Below are 19,836 nucleotides of genomic sequence, written 5' to 3' on the forward strand. Positions count from 1 at the left end.
CTTCGAGCGCAGCAGCCCGGTGCTCTAACCTTTAGGCCACGAGCGCACGCGTAAGTCTCTCGTTCCGAAACCAGTCAGCGCTTTGATTGCTCGGCGCGCGCGCCCCATGTAACTTCCTCGTCTTCTTGCGACAGCTCGCGCTTTGAGGCGCCATGTTAGACTGTACTATGTCCGGGACCAGCCCGCTTTCGTAGCCGTTTACGCTACGTAAAAACTGCGACGTTGAACCATCTTCATGATCGCCCACGAGTGACTTGCTCGCCGGCGTACAAATGCCATCGTCGTTTTAACATACAACATATGGCATAGCCATAGGTGCGATCCAAAATGCGCACGTTTTAGGGAGCAAAAAAAATGTGAAATTCACTTGCAAACACGGTGACTGCGTGCATGGGGAGTTCCCCAAAAGTAGACACGGCGGCAGCGCGGATGGTGGCGATAAGGCAGGCGCCGACAAGCGACGACGCTACCTTTGAGCATCGGACGCGCTGTGCGAGCCGTAGGATGCAAGCGCGCACAGGTTGTAAACATACACTTCAGAGGTCTTAGAATTTCCTGTGCCACACCCTGTGTCTCGAAAGCATAATACATTTTTTTATCCAACGGCCGTGGTACTAGATATCAAACAACGAACGCGCTTTGAGAGCACAGCGCGTTGAAAGAGTTTCCGATTCAGCAACAGCCGCAACATTACGCAGCTAATCGCTGTCTCAGCGGCTGCTCCCGACACTCGCCTTGCAGAAGCATGCGATAAAATTCTTGCCATGGAAGCCTCCCAAGCCTGCAGCTCTCCTATGTTCAGTGAAACAAACGAAGGCCAAAGAGAAATGAAAGAAATCAAACAACAGTTACGCGCCCACACTATACCCTACTTTTTACCGCGTCATCTGCAAAAATGCTGCAAACTACTTAAACAAGTTGTTGTTCATAAAAATAAAGATATTAGTAATAACTTTTACTCATAGGTGACGCAATAAACGCCAAACCAGTATTTGAGCATGAGTGTTTGGGTGTGTGCGTGCGTGACTTTATTGTGAGCAGTCTTTTGCAACGGTATCCAGTGTGCCGTTAGTTTCGTAGTCGCAATTTTGTTAATCGTATTATTTATTTTTTACGCTACAAATTAAGTTTTCCTTCAAAATTTATTATGTTTTCTATGAACAAAAATTATCAATCATTATTTATGGATTTTAGTGGTTATTTTTAGTAGGAACGATTTTATTACCTTAATACGATACTGAGGCTGTGACCGCTTTTCGACTCCGTCACTCGTCTGAACTTGTGCGGTGGTTCGTGCCGCGCGCGCTTTGTTGGAAGCATTTTTCTTTTGTTTTTGGACATTATGACGCAAGTTTTAGTGAAATCGCTCTATGATGATAAGTGGGATGTTTATCCGTTGAAGACGTTTGCTGACGCAGCTACTGGTCTTCGGGAGCCTGGCAGTTTTGATGAGTTGCGCGGCAGAATTCATGATGGAAGGAAGGCGAACAAAGCCGCAGCCTGACTTCTGCACACAGGTAAGTGATTTCGTTTTCTTGAGCACATAGCCGCGTTTTTTTTTTTTTTCACTTGGACGATCGTCAGATGTTAAGCACACCCTTATGAAAAAATTTAATGTCTTTCTATAGAGAGGCTGATGTCTTTATGCAACAGAATCATTTGAGTGGCTAATGACTGTCTAATGCGCTTTCTGACGTATTCCTAATGTGAGTCTATTACAAATTGGCCACCGTATTTCTATAGAGTACCTGATGCATGAGTTTCTGATGTGCACCTGACGCATGAGTTTCTGATGTGCACCTGACGCATGAGTTTCTGATGTGCATCTGACGTACGAGTTTCTGATGTGCACCTGACGCATGAGCTTCTGATGCGTTTCCTAATGACATGCAATTGAACGTTAACATTAGGTTGACATTAAAGGCCGCAATGCAGATATCTCTATTGCTGGTCATGCAAGCGAATGTTTGCAGTACACAGGTCAATAGATATTTTTTTGGTTCATTGCTATTCTAACACAGTGCATTAGTAACCCTTCTGAATGCCTGCACACTTGGCTTTCTATGTACTACATTAACATTCCTCAATTTGCATGGCACAAATTATCAACATGAAAGTATGGTCACTACAAAGAGTTGTAATGTAAACTCCAGCAGACCATTTCTGGCAATGAGTGGCTATCCATCGTTCTATATATGCAAGTCTACCCATGCCCATCAATCTTGGATGCCTAGCAATGCAGGCATTTGGATACAAATGCTGCACTGTTGAGCCAGCTATAAATTAAACAGGGTAATAAATGAGCAGATGTATATATAGTTGAGTTGGTTCATATTTATTTAAGAATGTGCTGACATAGAAATCGCAAACATGACTAGATAGCACATACGGGGTGTTTTCTTTAGTTGGACCAAATTTTTGAAATTAGAAAGATGTGAATCTTGGTCACGTTATCTTTACCATTCAAGTGTACGGATTGGCAGCCTCTAGATACATAGCAATTTCAGCACTTACATGCATAATTACCGAAGTTACACTAATTAATTTTCTAATTATCAACAATAGGTAGCTACAGCAAATGAGTACTGAGTACAAATGAGTACTACCTATCCCAACAGTCAAATTTTGAATAGCGGAGTTCATGTGGGAGCTACGCGAACAATTAGTTCCCCTTGGCAGGCTCCTTGAAACCGAAACTGGCCGCAAAAAGAGCGTCTGTGTCGTCGCCCCCCCCCCCCCCCCTTTCGTCACGTCTCCGCCGGTCCAGCTCAACGAGCAGCTTGCATTATTTCCTGTCTGTCTGCAGCGGTGGCCCAGCGCTTCAATGACGGTGGGCCACCAAATTTACTTCGTCATTCTGTTGGGCATCATGTTGCGCTGTAGCGCCAACCCTGCTCCTTAAATTGGGCTTTTAGATACTGCAGGCACGGCATCATATCAGTCTGTAGCGTCGACTGCGAACGCCGCAGATAGCAAGGAAATAATGCAAGCTGCTCGCGGGGCCGGACTGGCGCTTACCTCGGAGATGTTACGAAAGGCAGGGGGGCGGTGACATCGACGACACAGACGCTCTTTTTGCGGCCTAATTCGGTTTCAAGAAGCTTGCCAAAGGGAACTAATTGCTCGTGTAGCTCCCACATGAACTCCGCTATTCAAAATTTCATCGTTGGGATAGGTAGTGTCGACGACGGGCCCCAAAGTACTCATTTGCTGTAGCCACCTATAGTTGATAATTAGAAAGTTAATTAGCTTAACTTCACTAATTACACACTTAAGTGACTAAATTGCTCTGTATCTAGAGGCCGCCAATCCGTACACTCGAATGGTAAAGCTAACGTGACCAAGGTATATATTTTTCTAATTTTAAAAATTTGGTGCAGCTAAAAAAAACACCCTGTATTTACAGGACCACCTGCTTTCCAGGCTACTTAATCTCCCTGCTTAGCATGGAGGACAGGCTGCTTTTGAGCTGCACATTTGTCGTCCTGAACTTGCTGGAGGATGTAACCTGCAAGAAACAAGATGAAAATTTAGCATAGCATTGTAGCACACTAGCAGAACAATACTAACTTTCTATATCATTCGGTGGAACGTGAACGAACAGATGCTGAACTTCAACCAATGTCAGATGCATGGTGCCGCCATTATTTATGGCTGTGCACACGAAGGTAGCGAGAGTGTGTCCCCTGGTGGTCAGACGTGCGGAGTGCCTTAACGGGAAGAGGAATGGCGCATGGCAAAATTCCCGAACGACCTGCTAGTGTGTGCATATGTTTGTGAATGACCAGGTGCGTGTATAGCCACTGTGTGTGTGGGTCCACTTGCGCAGCCCTGAAAAAGCAAGGGGTGTGCGATAATGGACCAAGAGGCACAGCAATGGATAGTAGCGTGCAATACGAGCTAATTGAGTGGATGTGCACACATGAAGTGTGTTGTAAATTACACCTTTTTAAAAAAATGTATTGTAATGCTGTTCTAATTACATTTACACTTTTCTACTTACTGTGCACTTATTTTGGTCATTGCTAACATTAACTAGCAAATAATTATAAAATTGCAGCACCTTTCTAGACACTATTTACAGAAAAATGTATAGCTAAAATTTCATTTCTTTACGAACAATATTTTGCATAGGCCCCAGTAAACAATGCGCTATACAGTGTTTAATTTAGCTGCACCAAAATTGGCAGATAGCACAATTCCAATCTTTGACCTAAACTACTCAATTAGACAGCCATTACTTCCATGAGAAATCAAAATACCTAATTAAAAATTAAAATAATTATGCTAATTAACATTTTAATTAATTCCAATACAGCACATATTTCTATATACGAATTACAGCCCGCAGGTTCGCAAGTCGATCCACTTGGAACGAATTTTTGGGACTGAACCAGTTTCGAGATAATTTTCAAAGTGTCCGACGAAATGAATGGGCATTCCAGTTAACTTTTTAAAGAAAACGCTGTTTTCTGCATTGAAGCACAAAAGTAACTGGAACACAAATGCATTTCGTCAGACACTTTGAAAGTTAATATCTTGAAACTAGCGCAGCCCAGAAAATTTGTTCGAAGTGGATACACCTTGGAAACTCATTAGCTACAGTTTGTAGATTAAGATATGTGCCGTAAATAATTAATTAAAGTTATTTATTGTAATTTGGTTAAATATTCAATTAAGCATTTTGATTTCTTACGTAAGTAATGGCCACCTCATCGAGTAGTTTAGATCAAGGATTAGAACTGTGTTATCTGCCACAGGCATTGTTTTTAATTTGATGCAGCTAAAATAAAACACCCTGTATATAAATATAGTAGTATTCTTACCAAAGTTTAGGTGCTAATAGAGCACTGTAGCAGCTACTTGGTTCATGACTTCAGGACAAAAAGTACTGTGCTAAGCAGACGAGGACGAAGTTAGACAAGGAATGACATTACAGGCGCCAACTTCCAACTGTTTATTCGGCAGAAAACACGCCGTTTTATACATGACACCGTCCAAAGTAATCATAGTAAAAATAAACGAACAGGAGTGAAGGGATCCAACAAGTGCTCGTGAGGCAGTGATCATCACAGTAGAGAGGAATGCAAAGGTTACAGCAGGGACCTAAACTGAACCGTCAGGCAAGCACATAGGAACACGCGTCCATTACAGGCTCAAATCAAGTGGCATACAAACACGACAGCTGCATGTTCTAATCTTGGCGGTGATTACAGGCTATCATTAAGAACGACAATTCTTTGTCACTTAATATTATTGACTGCGTGCTAACACACTGACTGCCTGCTCTATTTATTAAGAACGCCTCGATTATTTCCATTTCAGTGCGGTTTCTTGCTTTCCTTGGAAAGGGCATTTGCTCCAGTTGTGGCACACAACCACAGCACCTGCAGTGCCCGCCCGTGTTGCTGTTGACCACCAGCATGTGTATTGGACAAATAGGACGATGCTTCAACGATCGTGCAAGAGCACTGGTTGGTGGTCAACAGCAACACGGGCGGGCACTGCAGGTGCTCTGGTTGTGTGATTTGAGCCTGTAATGGACTCGTGTTCCTATGCGCTTGCCTGATAGTTCAGTTTAGGTTCCTGCTGTTACCTTTGCATTCCTCTCTACTGTGATGATCACTGCCTCACGAGCCCTTGTTGGATCCCTTCACTCCTGTTCGTTTATCTTTACTATGACTACTTTGCACAGTGTGATGTATAACACAGCGTGTTTTCTGCCGAATAAACAGCTGGATGTTGGTGCCCCTATATGTCATTCTTTGTCTAACCTCGTCCTCGTCTGCTTCGCGCCGTAATTTTTGTCCTCGAGCTTATGGCAATCATCACAGAGAATGACAAGACTATTTGAATAAGAAATTTAAGAAAGGTACTTTTTGTTTTAAGCAAAAGAAATCTTTAAGTTAAGAAACTGGATTGATGTGCACTGCGCTAAAATGCAGGAGAGTCACTCCACCAAAATTGAGGGCACAACTATGCAGTTATAGAATGCAATATTGCGGTTTGGCTACACTTGGTCTTGCCAGCACGCTTTTTTGTATGAACACTCAAAGAGATGTATACAACAAACATCAACACACATTTTCCCACAAAACTGTTTAAGTCATTGCATCCAACTATTCCAGATTTCTGCAAGAAACACCAGGGCTGTTTATTTCGAATAATTAAAATTACTGCTGAGTGTAGAGAGGCATATCATTCCAAATAGAGGTGGGATGGTTCATAAGGAATACATTAAAATCCTCATTCCTGCACATTGTGTGCACTGAGGCAGCTCAGGTAAAATTGTGCGTATACATCACGAATATTAAAGCTAGTTACAGCCGCACCACACTACAACAAATGCTGCGATGACAAAATTTCCGCCATAAACATTTTTTATTCACCATCAGCTGCCCACACATGATAGAAAGAAAAATGTATCATTACAAATAGCTATCAGTGAGCCATGTCTGCTTCGACAGTTCTCACAAACACAACCAGTTAGGGAAGGGGTGCTCGTTCAGGACTTCGCCAAGGATCAATGGACCATGGCAACTCGACAATTTAGCAAGGGCTGATGATTTTGGGACAGTTGGCGTGGAATGACCCACACAAATGGTGGCTTTCCTTCATGAGAGTGCAAAGGTGATTTCTGCTTGTGAGCCTCATCTACAGAAATTATGAAAGTACGCTACACTGCCCGAAAGTGCAACTTTCCCATGCAATATTATTCAGTCTTCACAATGAAAATAATACATACCAATTACAGCATTCAGATGAACTGGATCCAATCCCTCCTTCACTGGGTCCTTCTTGTGCCTGTTACTGCCCTTTCCATAAAGGCTCTTGCCCTGAACCTCAGCCTCCCCAATGCGGTCGTGCATTGCCGCCATAGGACTTCAGGCCAGATAAGATCGTTCACCTATTGTCACCCACAGTGGAAAATTGACACGAGAAATCAGTGAGGCATACCGCATAAATAACGCATGTGTGAGCCAGACCCATTATTAATGCGTGAAAAAGGCCATCCTTCGTAGATAAAAAGGGATAGAAATTAGTCTATGTCTGCTTACTTTTTTCTATGCAAATACTGTTTTAATGCAAGCACACATCCAGTCTTACTTTATTTAATCCTTCCATCAAAATGCCAGTTGTTAGCCGAGGTCAAGTTGTATATTTCCCTTCCCCTCCCTGTGTATACATATATAGAAACTTCATTTGACTGGAAAATGTGTTAAGGAGCGGTGTTCAAAGCCCTCAGTCCAGGGCCCCACTGGCCTCTGCAGCCTGCCTGTGTAAATTTTGTCCTGAAAAGTTAAATGAACTGACCGGCATGCTCAAAAGGACACTACAAATTTGACCTAGTGGACACGGGTGGTTCTCAGAAAATGTACAAATACAGTGATGGGTATCCGTCGGCATACTGTAGTAATAGTGGGTGCAAGCTAGCTTTGACATTGCTGGAGTACTTCAGCTGTCACACCGGCTGCACCTTCATATTTCAGTTTCAGAGAAATTCAAGCTCATCAAATGTGTATTTGCCAGTGGCAATTATTCTGAGAACAAGACAGAAATAATTGTAAATAGCAATGTTAAACAAAGGTATGCACGCTGTATGCTTAGACCTGTGGCATATTTGACACACTACACTTCGAATACTAACATGCACAAAAACTGCACATGCGTGTAGCATAAAAAGAGAAAAAAATACAGAAATAAAAGCTACAGCATCGGAAACAGTTTCAAAACAATAAAACCAAAATAAGAAGTAAAATATACTGTACGCAAAGCAAAAATAAAACTTAATTTGCAGCCAAGTGATCAAAGAGAGAAAAAAAATACTCAACATCAGGACATGTTACGTTTAGTTTTATATAGAACACGATAATTTGTGCATAATGTTACGAACACAAACAAGCAGCAAGTTTAATATACTTGCATAAATATTTAGCCTATTTAGTGCTCCGTTATGTAATATGTCTGTTAGCTTACACACAAATCATACCGAGATCATACTTTCAGGTACACATACACTTCATACATACCTGACGTGACATCCAGATTACACGCTGTGCTGCTGTAGCCAGGGCCACAGGTTCCCTGCCATCATGTGGACACTGCTGTGGGTCACGGCCTCACCACTACAAAATGAATTCTGTGTCAACATATATAGCACTGGCACAATAAAACTGTCATATTGTGAACACATGCAAGGTGGCAACAGAGCACAAGGTCGAGTCATTGATGAATGTTATGATAATAGGGACCCCTTCATCAAAGTAAAATTTTGAAGACGCACGCAGCAGCACATTAAAGAAATGTTTGTTTACATAACAATTCTAGGGTTTGCTTTCATGACTTGGTTTAAGCAACTTTCCCCTATCATGTTTAGATACGTCAAAGTTATGGAAACATCCCTTGTCTTGAAAAGACAGCTCTACTAATATGGCAAGCTGTGACTGCTTACTTTCCCCTAAAACTGCTCGTAAACCGAAAACCTGGTAAGCACATATTATTTACTACGTTGAAGAGTTTATAAGCGAAGAAACGTAATTGCAGTAAGTATTGGTGAAGAGACTGATGGGTCGTTAAATGCAACTTCAGCAGAAAAGCGGGAGCGCACGTACAGGTGCACATGATGACCACGATTATTTCAGAACGTAATGTCTTCTCCCCCCCCCCCCTCATCGTAAGAAAACGCTCATCAGGATATTCAATTGCACATCGAGGCCGAGATCATACCGAGATCATACTTTCAGGTACACATACACTTCATACATACATTTGCAAAACTAAATTCTGACAACCAGCACGCAACATGCATAAGCACAGGCGTCACTGTTGTTTCCTACGTTCGCAAGGCACCCTATGCACACACGATGAGTACGCACAACACGTGTAGTTAGCAAGCACGATTGCTTACCTTTTCAATGGCACGACGCTCTCCAAGTTGCCGGTGCTGCGTCGACGATGTTACTCCCAGCATACATGCCGCTGCGTAGTGGACGATCTGAGGCACGCTACCAATAGGAATGATTTCTTTGCGATGTCCACCCAACTTTGCACGACAACCCGACACAAAGGCCACGGCACAAAAATCGTTGGTCCATGTTTGCCTCGCGCGCCACGCATACGGCGAGTTTGCAACGAAACACAAGGTATCTTCTGGCACTTTTGTGCACGCTAACTACGTCCCATTTCATTAAAGCAAACACAAAACCACACGATCAAGCAGCTCACACAAACGAACGGCATGCGACCGGCACGTTGAAGACGCAGGAAAAACAACAGCGCCACCTGCGTACTTGTGAGGTTGTTGTGGCCTCCGTGATGCCAAATATATTAACCAGTAAACTCGTATTTTGTGTCGTGTTGCGCCCAGCTACGTATATATGTTGCGAGATAAAACAAACCACCGAACACTCCATATTTTACGCTATAGTTTATCGTAGAAAGAAATTTTATGATGTATTTTAAATTTTGAATTGCTTCTGCCGTCTGCAGCCAGCAAAAGCATGGCCTTAGAGATTGGGGTTATGTTGTCCTTTGAAAGCCATCGCTGGGGCGTGATTTGAATGATTTGTGTACCACCTTCCTTCTAGATAACTTCCTGATGTCGTTAACGTCAACTTTAGCCCCAGAAATTGTTGGAACGATCTCTGAGGTACACATGTGCAGTGTGCGATGTTTCAGTGCGCGTTGTAACTGTCGGAAAGCATCAAAGCTACGATATTCCCTCGCTCGTGTGGCGCAGGTTACACCCGTGTCGTCCGAATCTTGCTTTCGTGTTTGTGTGCTTAATGAGCATGGGATGCGCGCCTGTCGTCCGTGCCTTCTATGTTTATGTATCGTGCGACGCACGCAGATTCCTCGAAAAAGCAATGTCTCTGCAGCTTCCATGTGTCCTATGTCAACAAGAATAGCTCTTGTACTCTTAAAAAAAAAAAAACGTTATATGAAATGTGGAATACTCATTTCTTATCTATTGGTTGTTCAATGAACTATCAAAAATAATTATCGTACAATGTTCGTGCCATGGAGCTTGGACCCTTTCTGCACTATCACCAGGGTCGGCCCACTTGTTTTTTGTCAACATCTCGGATATATTTTTTTCTACATCGTAACCATAGACAGTTTTGCTGTAAAAGAAAAAAAAATGCGCGAGTTGGCGTCATACACATTTTTATGTAATGTGCTTTGACATTAGAAATAACAAAAAAAAGCTGTCTACTTTTTTCATCAGAAACCTTAAGGTGCATTGTCATTCGAGTTTCTGATGTACTTGTAATGCTAAACAACATTAGACGATGCATTTCTAATGCCTGTCTGATGACACATTAGAAATGCATCAGGTCCTAATCAGAAACTCATTGTTCATTTTCATAAGGGCACCGTTCACTTTCTGCAGGCAAACCGCATGCCCTGGAGCGAAAGCGCGCGAAGCTAGCGCTTGCTGCCGCCGCTGCTTCGATTGAAATGTTCGTAATATTATCTACTAATTTGCTATCGCAATCGATGCTTCGCCTTTGGAGCGACACTGCGATATTAAAAAAATATTCTTAATCCGTAGTGGCTCATCGTATACCTTAAGGCTAGTGTGCACATTTTCTCGCGTAGTCGTTAACTGCGCCTCTATTTGCGTTGTGGCTAATGTCGCGGTGTGCTGCAAAATATATTTCGCCTTTTCGGTATGTGCGGAGAACAGCCTACCGATAAGTCCTGCATCGGCGCGATGATTACACGGATACACATCGTAAATGAACAGAGGCGTGGTGGCGACGTCGGCAAAGCCGCCGACGGGCTTGCCTTATCACACATCGCCACCCTAACCGCAGTAAGCATATTTATCAAACGTGACGTGTTGCCGTTTAAGGCGTACAGCACGCTTTTAATAGGCGATAACTCAAGCGTGCCGCCGTTCTCTGATACCTCTTTGAGGTGGGCCGACTCGAATGTGCGTTGCTTGCAGAAACGAAAGGAACGCCAGACGGCTCATCGGCGCCTCAAGCTAAGCGCCGCACTCGAGCACCGTTAGCGCGGCGAGGAATGACACGTTCATGAAGATAGCTCACTGCACAGACGCAAGCGTGCAATGCGCACAGGACGCGTACGCAACGCGCGGCACACAAATCGCGGGGAATGTTCTTAGCCACGCAGCAGCGGATACTAAGCTTCAAAGAAGCGGTGCCGGTTCTCACTAGCACGCTCGCGCGCGCATTGCTCTCGGCGAATTTTTAGGTCTGCCCTGCTGCTCCCGAAGATTCGGACTGCTGCTTGGTATCGGCTGTGTACTATAGCATGGTCTTTCGTGTTGTGAGAGAGCCGGTAATATATTTCACCGGTGTGAAACAAACATCGCTGTGCGTATCTTTGGTAACATTTACTGTAACGATCCATTTCATCATTTTCGCGACGGCCCTCTTGAAAGAGACGCAAATTTTTAATTGCCCGTGTAGTGCGTACTAATATTTAGTGCGTGGTTATGTATGTTGTGTGACAGATTTTTAATTTGCATTGTCTAATTCTGTCTACATTCCCTTCTCTACAGGTTACACATGCACCAAATGCCCAGGTGCTAACGTGTCGTTCGTCAAGAACAGCTTGGCGTCGTTTCTCGCAAGAGACATCCATTGATCTGCGGCTGATTCACCAGGAAGCTCGCATCTGTGTTGCCACTCTGCGTCAAGTGGAATTTTTAACTATTTTTTATTCTGCCCTGTGGTGTACGCTGTGACGCTGTGAAGACTTACTTTCACGGACGCTGTGAAGGCTTACTTTCGATGTGTTCTGCCTTTTAGTTGTAAAGAATTGGCTACCTTGTGAGTGGAGGTAGTTCCTTTTTCTTGTGAGAATGTTTATCAGCCTAACCAAGTGGTACATGCGTACTTGAAACAGTAGCACAGACGAGGATAATGAAATAAGTAGGAGCACATACAAGCGCCGACTCAACTAGAAGTTTATTCTTGAAGACAGGTTGTAAACACATTGGAACTTGACAAAGATAAGAAACCATGTATGCGTGGCCTTTGTGATTAAACAAAATTGTGTTTTCTGCTGTAAGGGGTAGAACGAACAATTGTTTCATCACAAAGACCATAACACAAGAGAAATTATGGCAGCCTTATTTATTGATTGCAAAGAAGACAAATGCATAAGCTATCTGTTGCTCTTAATGGGAAAGAGTTGGGATTTTTAAAAGAGCTCTCCTTGTTTGGTGGTATCACTTATAGGACATCTCTCACTGTATTTTTTTACCTGCATATTTATACTACAAAACACGTCCTTCGTTCCTTTTTTTTTGTTGCTCCGGGCTGTCTGCCACGCATGCATGGCTATTTCTTTGTCAAGTTGGGCCAGTGTGCTTAATATCTTTGTCGTCACGAACAAACTTCTAGTTGAGTCAGCATTATTGTGTGTTCCTACCTTATTTCACCGTTCTCATCTTTGTTTGAGCTGTTGGTAAAGTATGTACACACACCAAATTACCCAAGTATCCGTAAAATTGAGATACATGAAGTTATTTGCACTATTCATTTCTGCAAGAATGGTATAGCTTCTCATCTCGTTTGTTCTTAACGTTGTTGTACAGTTTTTGTATTATATAGCTTGGAAAGACGTTTTCTGTCAGATTAAATATGCATGTATGTCACTTTCGATATTTTTTTTCAACATGGGTAGTGCAGCTCCTTCCGTCTTTCAGTTACTGCTTTGTCACAACTTTTATATATTTTATGCAGGGAAATGCTGGTGGAATTATATATATTTATGTGCGCAAGTGTGGTAAATGGTGTTTTCTATGTGCATTTATTTGCGTTTTTTACTAGCTCTCCAATCTGGCTGTACAGTTATTGAAACCTTTTCTCATGCTTTATAATGAGTCGTTCTAGGCTCTTTGATGATGCAGGTGACCATTTATTTCACTGTTGGGAATTGCGTTACTGTGTGTCACTCCAGTTGTCTGTGTATTTTATGTCACTTCATTATATCATTGAAACTATTAGCCTTGCATTAGCTTTTTATTGACCGAGGTACCAGTTAGTTGCTGTGTAGGGTGAAAAAGGCCCAAAGAAATGATTTCATTAGGTTTGTTCAAGTCCAGAAAAAAATTCACTGATATGCTCACTAAATAAGAAAATGCCACCAGGAAACTCTTCCGCACCCAAAAGTAGCACAAGAAATTAAATACTGTTCACACTCGAGAGGGAAACAGCGCGAAAAAACTCGACAAGAAGGGAGACACACACCAGCGCTTCTTGTCCCTTCTTGTCTTGTGTTTTTTTGCGTTGTTTCCCTCTCAAGTATGCACCGACTAGCCCAAGCCTCTACTGTCTTGAAATACTGTGCAGTTCTTGACTTACGCCAGGGAGGTAAGCTGCTTTTACAGCACAAATGTTTTAGAAGTTTACCTCTGAAAAACACGATTCAGGTGTTTTGTATATATATACATAAAGTCATTTGTTTCCAGTTTACTTGTTATTTTGCCTACTCACAGGCAGCCGTAAACCCTTCTGTGAGTGTTGACTGGGTGTGTGAAGCATTTTACTGTAAGGTATCCAGTGGTCTTCATTTTTGTATTTATGCATGCAAGCCAAGAGTTCATGTGTTCAAAGTTAGTTACAAGGGTATGCTTAAGGTCTGCCTTTGAGTCACTTGACTGTTGTTTTTACAAAATATATTTTTTTTTCTGCTGTAATTGTGAAATATAATTCTTTCTGCTGTAATAAACTTCAAGTTGAGTGAGCATTCGTGTGTATTCTTATCTTAATTCAGTGTTCGCATCTCTGTTTGAGCTGCTGTTTGTGAAGTCTGTACATACACCAAATTGCCAAAGTGCTCGTAAAATTGTGACACATAAGGCTATTTGCATTGTTTATTCCTGCAAGAAGGCTTATAGGTTTCCATCTTCTGTTTGTTTTTAACATTGCTGTACATCTTTTTAGGTCAAGTTCAAGGAGTCGCTTAGGTAGCTAATAAGAGTGATAACTTTGTAAAATTTATCAATTTCATCCTTCATCATCGTAGTTTTAAACCCACTAAGTTCTACTTTTCAGTTCTCATGACCCCGCTTTGTGCTGTGCTGTACAGGCACAGGAAGCTTTTTTTATGCTGTAAGTGCAGGTGGTGTTGTATATCTTCCAGAAAAAATTGTGCAAGTTTAACTAGGCATGTGTACACTTGCTACATTTTTTGAGCATGTGTGCTATAGTTCTGCTCCCTTACACTTAATAGCATTGTAGGCACTAGCGTATGTCTTCAGGTTTCATACAGTTGTGCCTTATATACTGTAATAATGTGTCATGTGCACGCTATATTACATATTAGGGTACATGAAATATGTCAGTCGCTCCTTTGCTTCCGTTCGGATTAGGGAAAGTTATGTGAAGAGGCACCAGGGCATGCAAGTGCAAATAGCAAAGCAATTTCAAAATTAAGTGCACTAAAATGCCACAAGCCCAACAAAATATCAATGATATTTCAGTGGCAATTTTCGAAATATCAATGCCATCTCAACAGGCGCACAATGTACTTTTCAATGCTGTGTCAATAATCACTCAACAAATGGTCAACAGAACAATCACAACAGCATTTCAAGACTGCATCAATAGAAACCCAACAGAAATTCAACAGAAATTACACAATGATATGTCTAAGCACAATGTGCTTTCAATACTAACTCAACAACTATTCAACATTGACTTGCCCAATTGTGTTTCAATAAAATTTCAGTGGCCAATATTCAAGAGCCCTCAACACTTTGCTCAATGATATCCCAACAAACTCCCAATGAATGCTCAATACGATACTCAACATTGACCAATGATATTTCAATGCATTCTCAACAAAAATTTTTGTAAGGGCGATCAGCTGGACCAGGGCAGGCAAAGTAAAATATGAGTAAACAGAAGAAAGTAAATGGCCTATTACTGAGGAAATTATTTTTGCGGGCGACAAGGTCTGGCTCTCTGTGGCCACAGGAACAGTGGCCCTATGAATTTAAGGATAGCCCCCGCTGAAAATACAGGTATTTTCAGAACGCTTCTTCGCATGCGAGCTGATTGTGGAGATACACATCTGAGGGACCATTTGGAAAGTTGCCCCAGTAATGCCTCGTATTTAAGTCCAGATGCACAAAACCAAATTATAAATGTTTGTGGCGAAATTATCAAAGAAATTCTAGTTGCAAAAGCAGGCTGCTTCTCCATACCTCCTGACGAAATGACGGACATCGCTGGAAGTGAACAGCCCACTGTTTGTGCAAGGTACCTAAGCAAGGATGCCAATGACATCGAGGGACTGTTTTGGGTTTTAGCACCGGAACAGATGCCCTCTCTCATTGCGACTGCAGGTTCTATGTAAATGTGTAGAAACTGCTTCAGATTCTAGTCACCCTTCGAGTGACCATCCGCCAGCGCAGAGAGAATATTTTTTAACAAGAGTTTACTAAAAAACTACTTGTGCTCTACAATGTCTGTGGAACGCTTGGTTAGGCTGGCGCTTCTATACACCCACAGAGACGTCGCCATCAACGTGTCCGAAGTCATTGACCGCTTCCGTCAACTTCCCCGCCGAGAGAAGTTTGTCGTTTAGATAGCGCAGCAGCAAAAATCGATGCAAGTTAAAAGCTCTGTTCCTTCTGGTCCATAAGCTCGTAATTATGAAAGCGTATGACTATTCGTTAGCTTTTAAAAACGAAGAAATTTTAGCCGTTTATTCTAGCAGTTAGCATCACGATCAAAATTATCATGCGAATGCGAAAATTACGAGCACAGCAATAACCAATTTTGAGCGACCTTGCTCATTGAAAGCTCGGCCCACGCGGTGTTTGCCAAAAACAATCTCGGATATTGGGTGGCTCAACTTGGGGCATCATCTGCGGCTTTCGTTTGTCCTTTTCTTTCCTTTTTAGCTACCTGCTTTTACATCTTTTTTGAAACGAAGCAATACCCTCCTTTAATTTTGGGTGAAGAATAATTGTTGCCGCTGTGCAGGCAGTTAAATTACACATTTTCGTACTGATTTCTGCATTATTCCTCTACTATTGTACCCATATGGCGCTGTCGCGACCGCCGCATGGCCCGAGTACGTATCACGATTTCTGCGATCATAGCTTTGTTCTTGCCTAGATCATCGGCCTTTCTGTGGCGAAGTTTACTATCTGGGACTGCGCAACATGTTTATTTGTCTTGTTTGACGCATTATATACAGTGGCGTGTGCTTAAATACGTATATTTATTGGAGACTTAGATGTATATTTAAATATCTTGTTACGAGGTTTTGTGTATACAAGCAGTGAACTTTGTTTCCAGCAACACTTTTTTGCCCTTCAAGTTGTATCTTCGACTTTGTATATTTCATTCTATCTTCGCATTTCTAATGTATATCTAATGTAATGTATGTAATGTAATGTAATGCATGGCGAAATTTCGCCCTTACGTATATGGTACTCTTACTTTTTATTTGTACTCACTGTTGCGAGTGTAATCTCGGTGTAATTACAATACACGACCGGTAACAGGTGCTCCTGCGCAATTTATTGCAACGAGGGACAACGTCAGTGAGTTTTTTTCCTGGCCGTTGCATATGTGTAAAAATGTAAACAAGGTTCTTTAATGACACAGATTCATCAAAATATGTCTCCTCAACTTAGTCATTTCATGGCCTTTACGTGTTTTTATATCAGCTGCATGCACTGCTTTGCTGGTGTCGAAGCTGATATGGTTCTAAAGTTCGTGTGATATTTTCTTTACTTACTAAATAGCCCCAAAAAACGCGAAAGCATTGCTATCAGTTACTTCTGCCACAATTTTTGGGACATACGAATATATTCTTTTATGAAAAAATACACATTTTACTTCACAGTGCATAGCGTTCAATAATTCGTTTGCAGCATCTAATATACAATGGAATTGGCAAAACAGTTAGTATTCATGTATTTGATCCCTCGACAAATTCTATTAGGAGGAGGCCGCGCTGCAACGTCAGCCCCCCCCCCCCCCCTCCCCCGAACAAGATTTCTGGCTACGCCACTGTACTAAAGATGTCCTGAGCTTCGTAGGTTTGTGCTCATACGGCTCTTCCGAAGGCAGAAATGTCATTTCCTTGGGTCCCTGCACAAGCAACGACATTCTCGAAGCTCATCTCTACTCTGACGACTCCACTAATTTTGCGCACTTTGACCTGTCTGCTCCAAGAGAAGTCCGCACTGTTGCCAGAAGTCAGGGAATCAGTGCCGTTTTATGCCAACATCAGCGAGGTCACGACCGCGTGATTGCATACGCCAGCCGTCTGCTTTATCCAGCTGAGCGGAATTATTCCATCCCTGAACGTGAGTGCCATGTGCTTGTCTGGGCAATGGCGAAATTTCGCCCTTACGTATATGGTCGCCCATTTAATGTCCCCAGAGACCACCATGCACTCTGCTGGCTTTCGTCTCTGAAGGACCCTGCCGGTCTCCTAGGGCGCTGGACGCTACGCCTACAGGAATACTCGTACACAATCCTCTACAAGTGCGGCCGTGTACAACAAGATGTTGACTCCTTGTCCCAACATCCATTCGACCCTCCTGATGTTCCTGCGACCGATGCGTCTACTTCTGTATTTTCGCGATCGGCTTTTGCTGACCTCGCTACCGAACAGCGCCGAGATCTAAACATACGTGGTGTCATGGACAAGCTCACATCTGTGTCAAGCGATCCTTTCGGTTGTTCTTACTCTAGGATGGCATTTTACATCGGCGCAGCATGCACCCTAGCGGACCTGAGATGCTGCTTGTGATTCCCCAGCATCTTTGTACCACTGTTCTGTCCCAGCTGCACGATGTACCGACTCCTGGTCACCTCGCGGAATCTCGTACGTGCGACTGTGTCCGGCGACGGTTCTTTCGGCCTGGTCTATACGCTGTGCACTTTTGTTGTTGGCGATATATTGCTTTTTTAGAGTTATGCCAGCGTGGGAAGAAGCCATCTGTGCTTCCTAATGGACGATTCCAATCTCTTGACGTTCCTGCTGAACCCTTCTCTCTCGTCGGTGTAGACCTCCTTTGACATTTCCCTGCATCTAGCTCCGGCAACAAGTGGATTGCCGTCGCAACCGCTTATACAACTCGGTTTCCGATCACCAGAACCCTTCCAACATCTTGTGCACCAGACTTAGCCGACTTCCTGCTGCACAACATCATTATGCACCACAGCGCTCCTCGTGACCGTCTTAGCAACCAGATCGCTACTTCCCCTCTACAGTTGCGGTCGACTTGCTGCGCTCCTGCTCTGCCAAACACAGACTTACTACTGCATACTCTCCGCAGACGTACGAATGGTCTTATTGAGCGACTTAATTAACATGTTCTCCATGTATGTTTCTGATGACCATCGGTACTGGGATACTGCTGTGCCTTTTGTCACATTCGCGTACAATTCCTCACGCCACGACACTGCAGGTTACTCGCCATTTTATTTGGTGTACGGCCGCGATCCCGTATTGCCTTTTGACACAATGCTGCCTACACCTAACGAATCAGCGTCTGAGTATGCCCGCGGCATGCAAAGTTGCTCAACGTCGCCTTTGTGTTTGTCAGAACAAACAGAAAAGCATTTATGACACTTGTCACCGACTATGCTCCCGGGGATATTTCCTTCTATTGGTATCCGACCCACCGCGTCGGCCTCTCTGAAAAACTAATGTCTCGCTACTGCAGTCCTTACTGGGTCCTCCGACAGGTGACCGATGCGACCTATGAGATCTCTCGGGTCACACCTACTACTCGCTTCTCCAGACTTCCCATGATGTCGTTCATTTCAGCAGCCTGAAAAGCTATCAGTCTTCTTCTACCTATATAAGAAGCACCAGGACGGCGTTTCGGCGCCGGGCGGAAATATGTTACACTGATCTGCACAGCATCGAGGAAGCTGAGCACGAGCTTAGGGCTGCAGAACATGACACTTCAGTGACTGGTCGCTTGTGTCAACCCTTGACAAGCGTGTCCATATTGCAACGCGAAGGACGAGTCATTTAGACAAGCAACTATTTGCAGATTATATTTACAACAACGGTTGGCAGCGCTGACCGGTTGGATTCACAGCGCGAGCCCAGTTCGTTCGTCCTCCTCTTTTCTCGAGTAATGGTGCCCGCGCGCCTCGTTCAAACAACCAAATACAACACGCGTGTAGCATAATCCCCCGCTGGCAGAAGCGACGTCTCGAAGCATCTAAATGTCATCACTGGGAGGGTGATACTGCTTCAGTCGTGTGGCGTGCCAATATCACTTGACTGGGAAGCAAATGGGGGGTCACGGGCGATCTCGTAGGCGACGAGAGTCACGGCACGAAGCACTCAGTATGGGCCTGTGTAGCGAGACAGCAGCTTTTCAGACAGGCCGACCTGACGCGACGGAAACCACAGAAGCGCCAAATAACCATACGCCAAGTGCGTGTCTCGGTGTCGCCGGTGGTACAACCGCCTTTGACACTCTTGGGAGTTCAGAAGCGGTCACGGGCAATTTCACTTGCGTGGGCAGCGCGGGCGATGGCTTCAAGTGCATATTCACTGGTGAGTTCCCCAGGAACAGGGAGGGTTGTGTCGAGGGGCAGGGATGGTTCTCGGCCGAACAGAAGGAAAAACGGCGAATAACCGGCTGTGTTGTGGCGCGAGGAATTATAAGCGAGCGTGACAAACAGCAGAGTGAAGTCCCAGTCAGTGTGGTCTGAAGAGACATATTGTTACGGGGATGTTGGGAGTATAGACTGAATGTATTTACAATATATACACAAGTAGGGTTAGTGTGGTCAAGATAGCTGACCAGCAACAACACGCAGCAGCCAGTGTCTCTCGATCTTCTCTTTCTTTTCCTCCTAT

General features: G+C 43.5%; 2 long non-coding RNA genes across 3 annotated transcripts; one reads left to right on the forward strand and one right to left on the reverse strand.

Moving 5' to 3' along the window:
* Positions 1 to 1,439: 1,439 nt before the first annotated feature.
* LOC125939769 (uncharacterized) lies at positions 1,440 to 12,198 on the forward strand. The gene is made up of 3 exons (XR_007463142.1): positions 1,440 to 1,517; positions 10,394 to 10,463; positions 11,534 to 12,198. It is a non-coding gene; the product is annotated as an uncharacterized LOC125939769 (long non-coding RNA).
* LOC119462793 (uncharacterized) lies at positions 1,762 to 9,877 on the reverse strand. 2 transcript variants are annotated; one of them, XR_005194211.2, is made up of 4 exons: positions 8,909 to 9,877; positions 8,031 to 8,126; positions 6,746 to 6,907; positions 1,762 to 3,831 (listed from the first exon to the last, which is right to left on the reverse strand). It is a non-coding gene; the product is annotated as an uncharacterized LOC119462793 (long non-coding RNA). The 2 variants fall into 2 exon arrangements; XR_005194212.2 differs by having other exon boundaries at positions 1,767 to 3,508.
* Positions 12,199 to 19,836: the final 7,638 nt, after the last annotated feature.

The sequence above is a fragment of the Dermacentor silvarum genome, chromosome 8, assembly GCF_013339745.2.
Source record: "Dermacentor silvarum isolate Dsil-2018 chromosome 8, BIME_Dsil_1.4, whole genome shotgun sequence".
In the NCBI taxonomy this organism is placed as follows: Eukaryota; Metazoa; Arthropoda; class Arachnida; order Ixodida; family Ixodidae; genus Dermacentor; species Dermacentor silvarum.